Below are 6021 nucleotides of genomic sequence, written 5' to 3'. Positions count from 1 at the left end.
TGCCAAAGTGTAACGTGGCCAGGCTTCAAACACAAGCCCTGCTTCTTGGATGGCAGAGGTGGAAGAGCTCAAGTTCCAAGCCTGCCTGGGTTCCAGAGTAACACCTCATCTCAAAAGAACAAGCAGAGAGGCTGGGGATGGGTGTGGCTCAGGCTTGCCACTCAACACAGGAGTCCAGGTCCAGTGCCTAGTATTAAAGAAACAAAACAAAAATGCCAATGGGTTCATGGGAGGTTTGGTTTCATTTGATTGTGCCTGTTATTGATGCGAGTATTCTACATGTTTTAGAGTTTTCTTAGTTTTAGAATTAAAAATAAAGTTCATTTCATGTCACACGTATTTCAAAAATAAAGATTTCCTGTCAATTAAGGGTATTTAATATACTTTTGAAATTGACATCCTAAATCCAGACATGAGAAGACTGAGGCAGGGAGAAGATCACAAGTTCAAAGCCAGCCCAGGCTACAGAGCAAGGAGGCCCTGCTTTACCAACCAATCAGTAATGCTCCCTTGCAAGGGATGGCTGGGTGGAGAAGACAGCATTCTCGGGGTAAGACCCATCTCCTGCTGTCTGATGTGCTGACCCTGCGATTTTCTCACATACAGAAAATTCAACTGCATAAATTTCGGGTGCAGGGCGGCCATGTTCATGTTCTCATTAAAGAGAAACAAAAGCAAAGGCAAGCAACAGTTCAAGGAAAAGGTAATATTCTGTTACTTTCTATTACAAGAACAAAACATAGGTTACCGAGACCTAGGCTGAGATTTCTGCAGAAACTACAAATGACCAAGAGGGGCAGTCAGGATGATGCAGTGGGCAAAGGTGAGGATCATCTTGTGGCCAATCCTGACAACCTGCTTTCCATCTCTGTGTTCCATGAGGTGAGAGCAGAATGAGAAAACCGACTCCCCAGAATTGTTCTCTGACCTCCCTGCACACCTCCCTGTTCTCTGCACACTCACACCCACACACAAGAAATAAATAAAATATACTTTTTAAAAATCCTTTAAAAATTGAACAAAACAGCCCATGGCCTTCCCAAAGGTCTCTCTCTCTCTCTCTCTCTCTCTCTCTCTCTCTCTCTGTCTCTCTCTCTCTCCTACAGCCCTGTGGTGGTGATGGTGTGTGTGTGTGTGTGTGTGTGTGTCTGTCTGTCTGTCTCTGTCTGTCTATCATTCACCAATTAGTAAAGAAAATATGGGCAGGGCAGGATCATTCAATTCTTTGAGGACCTGAATAGAACAAAAATATAGAAGGCCAACACCCTTCCACAGGCAACCTCACCCCACAAACCACTCCGAGTCCAGACTTTGGCCTCGGACTGGGTTCAGACCTCTGGACTGAATGACGTCACTAGTTATTGGTCATGGGATGTCTCAGCTGAGCCCCACAGTCCATTTCCACCCATCTACCTCACATCATATGACCTGTCGGTCTGATTCTTGAAGAAACCTGAGTGTGCACTTTGGGGTTCTGGGAGGGACAGCTTTGCAACTAGACTGTTCCCTCCCTCTCCTTCCTTCTCTGATGACGACATCCTTAATTAAAGGCCTGATCTCAGAGTTCTCTGCTGCCTCATTCCTCCAGTGTTTCTCCTTCTGCCCTCATGAACTACCCATGGACATCTTCCTTGTGTCTTGCAGCTACATGACACTCTGTGGTCCTCAGGAGGAGCATCCTTTTCCCTGGCCACAGCGTCTTATTCTTCCACAGACCTGCCTCAGTGACCCCTAGATATACAACCTGTTTTCCCCTTATTTCTCCTGTGCGCATTCTGCTTATTTCTGGGACCCCATCTCATTATCTGTATAAGCCCCATTCTCATGGAATAAGGTTCATAGAAAGGTTTGCTTCCATAGAGCAACCCAGCAGGCGAGAGTGGGATAGACATGGAATGGAATCCTCATTTGTAGGGCAGGAAAGCCCACTTCTCTGAAGCAGGCTTTCCCTTCTGTATAAGGCCTAGCAACACCTCCTGGAAGAAGATGCCTTGTTGATGGGTCAGAATCGAAGGATGATGACCAAACTCTCCAGCACCACGGGACCAATTTCCAGTATATAATAAAAGGATCACAAAGAATTCCTTTAAGGCTGTGGATGTAACTGAGTTGAAGCACTACATGCCTACCAGGCATAAAATCCTGGGTTCTATCTCCTGAATCACACAAACTGGTCATACATTTGTAACCTAGCATTCAGGGGTTAGAGGCAGGAGAGTCAAGGTCACCTATGGACATATAGCAAGTTTGAGGACAACTCGAACTATATGAGACCCTGTCTCAAAAAGAAAAAAAAGTATGGTGGGGGTAGGAACAAAAGAAAACAAATATTCCCTGTTAACCTTTGGTAGGCCAACCAGTGACCATGAACTTGGGTTCAAACCCTAACTCTGTAATTAGGAGAGAGAACCTGAAAAGGTGGTATATATACACAATAGAGTACTATTCAGCCATTAGAAACAATGAATTCATGAAATTCTTAGTCAAATGGATGGAACTGGAGAATATCATCCTAAGTGAGGTAATCTAGTCTCAAAAGAACGCACATGGTATGTACTCACTGATAAACAAATATTAGCCTAGAAGCTTGGAATACCCAAGACACAATGCATATATCAAATGATGCCCAAGAAGAAGGAAGGCGTGGCCCCTGGTCTAGAAAGGCTCAGTGCAGCAGTGTAGGGGAATACCAGGACAGGGAAGTGGGAAGGGGTTTGGGGAACAGGGGGAGGGAAGAGGGCTTATGGGACTTTCGGGGAGGGAGGATCTAGGAAAGGGAAAATCACTTGAAATGTAAATAAAGAATATATCGAATAAAAGATAATATTAAAAAAAAAAAGGAGAGAGAACCTGGACATAGGGCTGCCCTGCCTGCTGTACTGAGGCCTGTAAGGATCAGAATCAAAAACTTGTGCAGGGAATCAAGATCCTGGCATTGAGAGATGGCTTGCCATGGTCCACTACTATCTTCTTTTTAAACTTGCGAAGTGACATCAGACAGGCACAGACCTCAGGAGGTTTATCTGTTTCTAGAAAATTCTTTGCACACATGCTTTGTGCTCTGTTTGCAAATCATAGTTCCTCTTCTGTGATGACTACAGTGGGCTAGTAATGATTACAGAAATGAACACTTTGGAGTAATTACTATGCTTACATATGATAAATTAATACAGGTACTTCATGGGTGCTGACTTAGTTTGTTTGCCCAACCATCTTTATGAAATAAGCACTATGATTTTCTTCAATTGTAAATAAAGAAACTGTCATAGCGATGTCAACTAATTTCTAAGGTTGTAACACCAGTAAGTAGAAAAGTCTAGATTCACTCTTGATCTAGCCACCACCACACCCTACTGATTTTCTCAATGACTATTGAAAGTGAATATCTATGAATGAATTGTCAAAGACTATTCTGAGAAAAGAGAAAAGGCAGAGGGTTGCAGAAGGTGGCCAGATAGCCTGTGGTTCCCTCTGTCCCTGCACAGCTTGTTTCTTCACTGGGGGTTTATTCTAGTCCTTGACCCACTTGAAACTGGGTTTACCTGTGGCTGTCTTCCTATGTAGTCCCAGGCAGGTATAGAACTCACTAACTGAGCCCAGATTCTTATTTGCAATTTTCCTGCCTCCATTTCCTGAGTACTGGGATTACGTACATGTTACCATGTCCAGCAAATTATCACTGAGAACACTGTGAGTGTCCTCATTCTTTTTCTGTTTGCTTGTTTTCCAGTGCTGAGGATTAAATCCAGGGTCTTGTGCATACTAGGTAACTACTCTACCACTGAGCTACAGTTCCTTGTCTGCCTAAGGCTACTCTGATTAATACAGAGCACACTATAAGTGATTCTGGGAAACCTCCAAGCTTAGGTCTTTGGTAACTTCCTCTTGACTCTTTTGTTATGTTTCCTATGAGGAAAGTCAGCTGCTATAATGTGAAGATACTCAAGCTGTTCAGATGCACAGTTTATGTGCAGAGAGATGCTATATAATAGTCACATCCTCCAACCGTCCTAGCGTAGACACCATACTTTCAAGGGAAAACACCTGACAACATTGCCATCTTCCACACAAAGCCCTCCAGCCAAGCCCTTCCACAAAGCCACTGGGAACAGTCATATACCATTTTCACTGTCAAGCTTTGCTGCACTTTCTTAACCACACAAAATCCTCTGTGCCAGAAATACTGGGGAGAAATCTCCATTTAGCCTCGAGTCCAAGAAAGGCTGGGTAGTTGAGTATCTTTTCCTGCCTCCCCCTAGGTCTCGCCCCAGCTCATACCCAAGTCCAGCCATGGACTCGGAGTTGTGTGTTCTGGACGAGGCCCTCTCTGTTTGGCTGATCTGAGTCCTGTGGTAGCCATCATATGCAATTATAATTGACTTTGCATTTCACTTGGTTGCTTCTCTCTTTTCTTCCTTTTAATATACCTCTCTAGGTGCTTACTCTGCCTCTCCCTTCTTCCCACCTCCCTCTCTTCCCCTCTCCCACCCCAGCCTCCCACCCTTCCTTCCTCACTTCTTCTCTTCTTCCCCCACCCCCAGGCTTCTTACAGGCTCATACTCAGGGAGCTGAGGATGACCTTGAATCCTGATCTTTCTGCCTCCATTTCCCAAATGCTGTTATGAGAGGTATACACCACTATGCCTTGCTTTATATAATTTCTCACATAATTTATGGCACAAGATAGGACATAATTTACTAATGTATGTGTATGTGGTGTATATAATACCTTCCAGAGAGGGATGTATGGAATTTACCAAAAACTCACCAGGTTAGGATGAAGTCCCACAGTCTTGTTTTTGGGTAGAATAAGAACTTCAGTCTCATGGTTATTGTGTCATTTGTATGGTAGCCAGAATAGGAGAGACAGGAGATGCACTTTGAGGGGACAGAATGGGTCAGTATTGCCGGCCCTTGGTAGCTACCATTCAAGCTGAAGTCTTGAGGGACACAGGGTCAGTTCTGAGAACAATGCAACAAAAACCAATGCAAACCCAATGCTGGCTTAGTTCTGGCTTAAGAGAGCTGGAGCAGGCGATGTATCTTGTACTGTGCTTAAGGCCACATGTCGGCTGGAGTTGAAATTAGATCAAAGATTGTAGCTAAATTATAAAGGCCTTTGAGGGTTCACATTCTCCAGTAAAGGAGCCTGTCCTCTTCCCTGGTGAAGTTTGATTGCTGCTTCACTGCCTGATTCCTTGAGCAAGGCTGGGTGGCATAATCCCAGACACACAGAAGGGGAAAATGGAACTGTATCAGCTACAGCGATGTGCGGTGCTAAGACTACGGGGAATGTTTACTTTTCATTTTCCTTCCCGTATGCTTTCCAGATTTCCTATAATGAGCATTGTTACTTGCAGAACGTTGGAAAATAAAAAAATAAAATAAATAAGCTTTATTTTTGTAATGCCTTCTGTGCAGTACTAAAAGGACTTTGGTTTATTTTGTAGGCAGCAGAGAGACACTGGATTATTTAGGAAAGAAACAATCCCATCTGGTTTGGGACTACTGCCCAGTGCAGTGCGGAGGTGTCTCTCTAGAGCATCTGCCAGTGCCATGCCCCAGAAGCACCAAGAACCACAGGATGATTCTACAAACATCATGGACAAGCTCCAGGGTCCAGCCCACTCACCAGCCTCTCCACTTCTGAGTCTGCCGTTGCTTGGCAACCCTCTCAGTGACGCCCTTTCTTTTCTGCCAACAGCTCTTCCAAATCTGCCATTTCTTTCCCAGCTCTGCCTGTGCTCTCTCCACAGGTGATGGTAGTGAGAATTCATTACAATTCGGATGCCGTGGGAGGATTTCTCTTGTCTTCTTTCTGCTTCCTATTAGGTCTAGTGCCTCATTTGCTAGGTCCCAACAAATACTTGATACCTTTTCAAATCAAGGGATTAGATTTATGTTGGAAGTAATATTTTAATGAAATATATTCTAGTGCATCATAGTTGCCTTTGTTATAGGCACAGAGCTGAGTTTGGAGGGCTCCTGGTGAAATTTTCAGCTTCTTATATTCCAGAATCT

This window comes from Apodemus sylvaticus, chromosome 1 (genome assembly GCF_947179515.1).
Source record: "Apodemus sylvaticus chromosome 1, mApoSyl1.1, whole genome shotgun sequence".
Taxonomy (NCBI): Eukaryota; Metazoa; Chordata; class Mammalia; order Rodentia; family Muridae; genus Apodemus; species Apodemus sylvaticus.
This window is presented reverse-complemented; position numbering follows the sequence as displayed.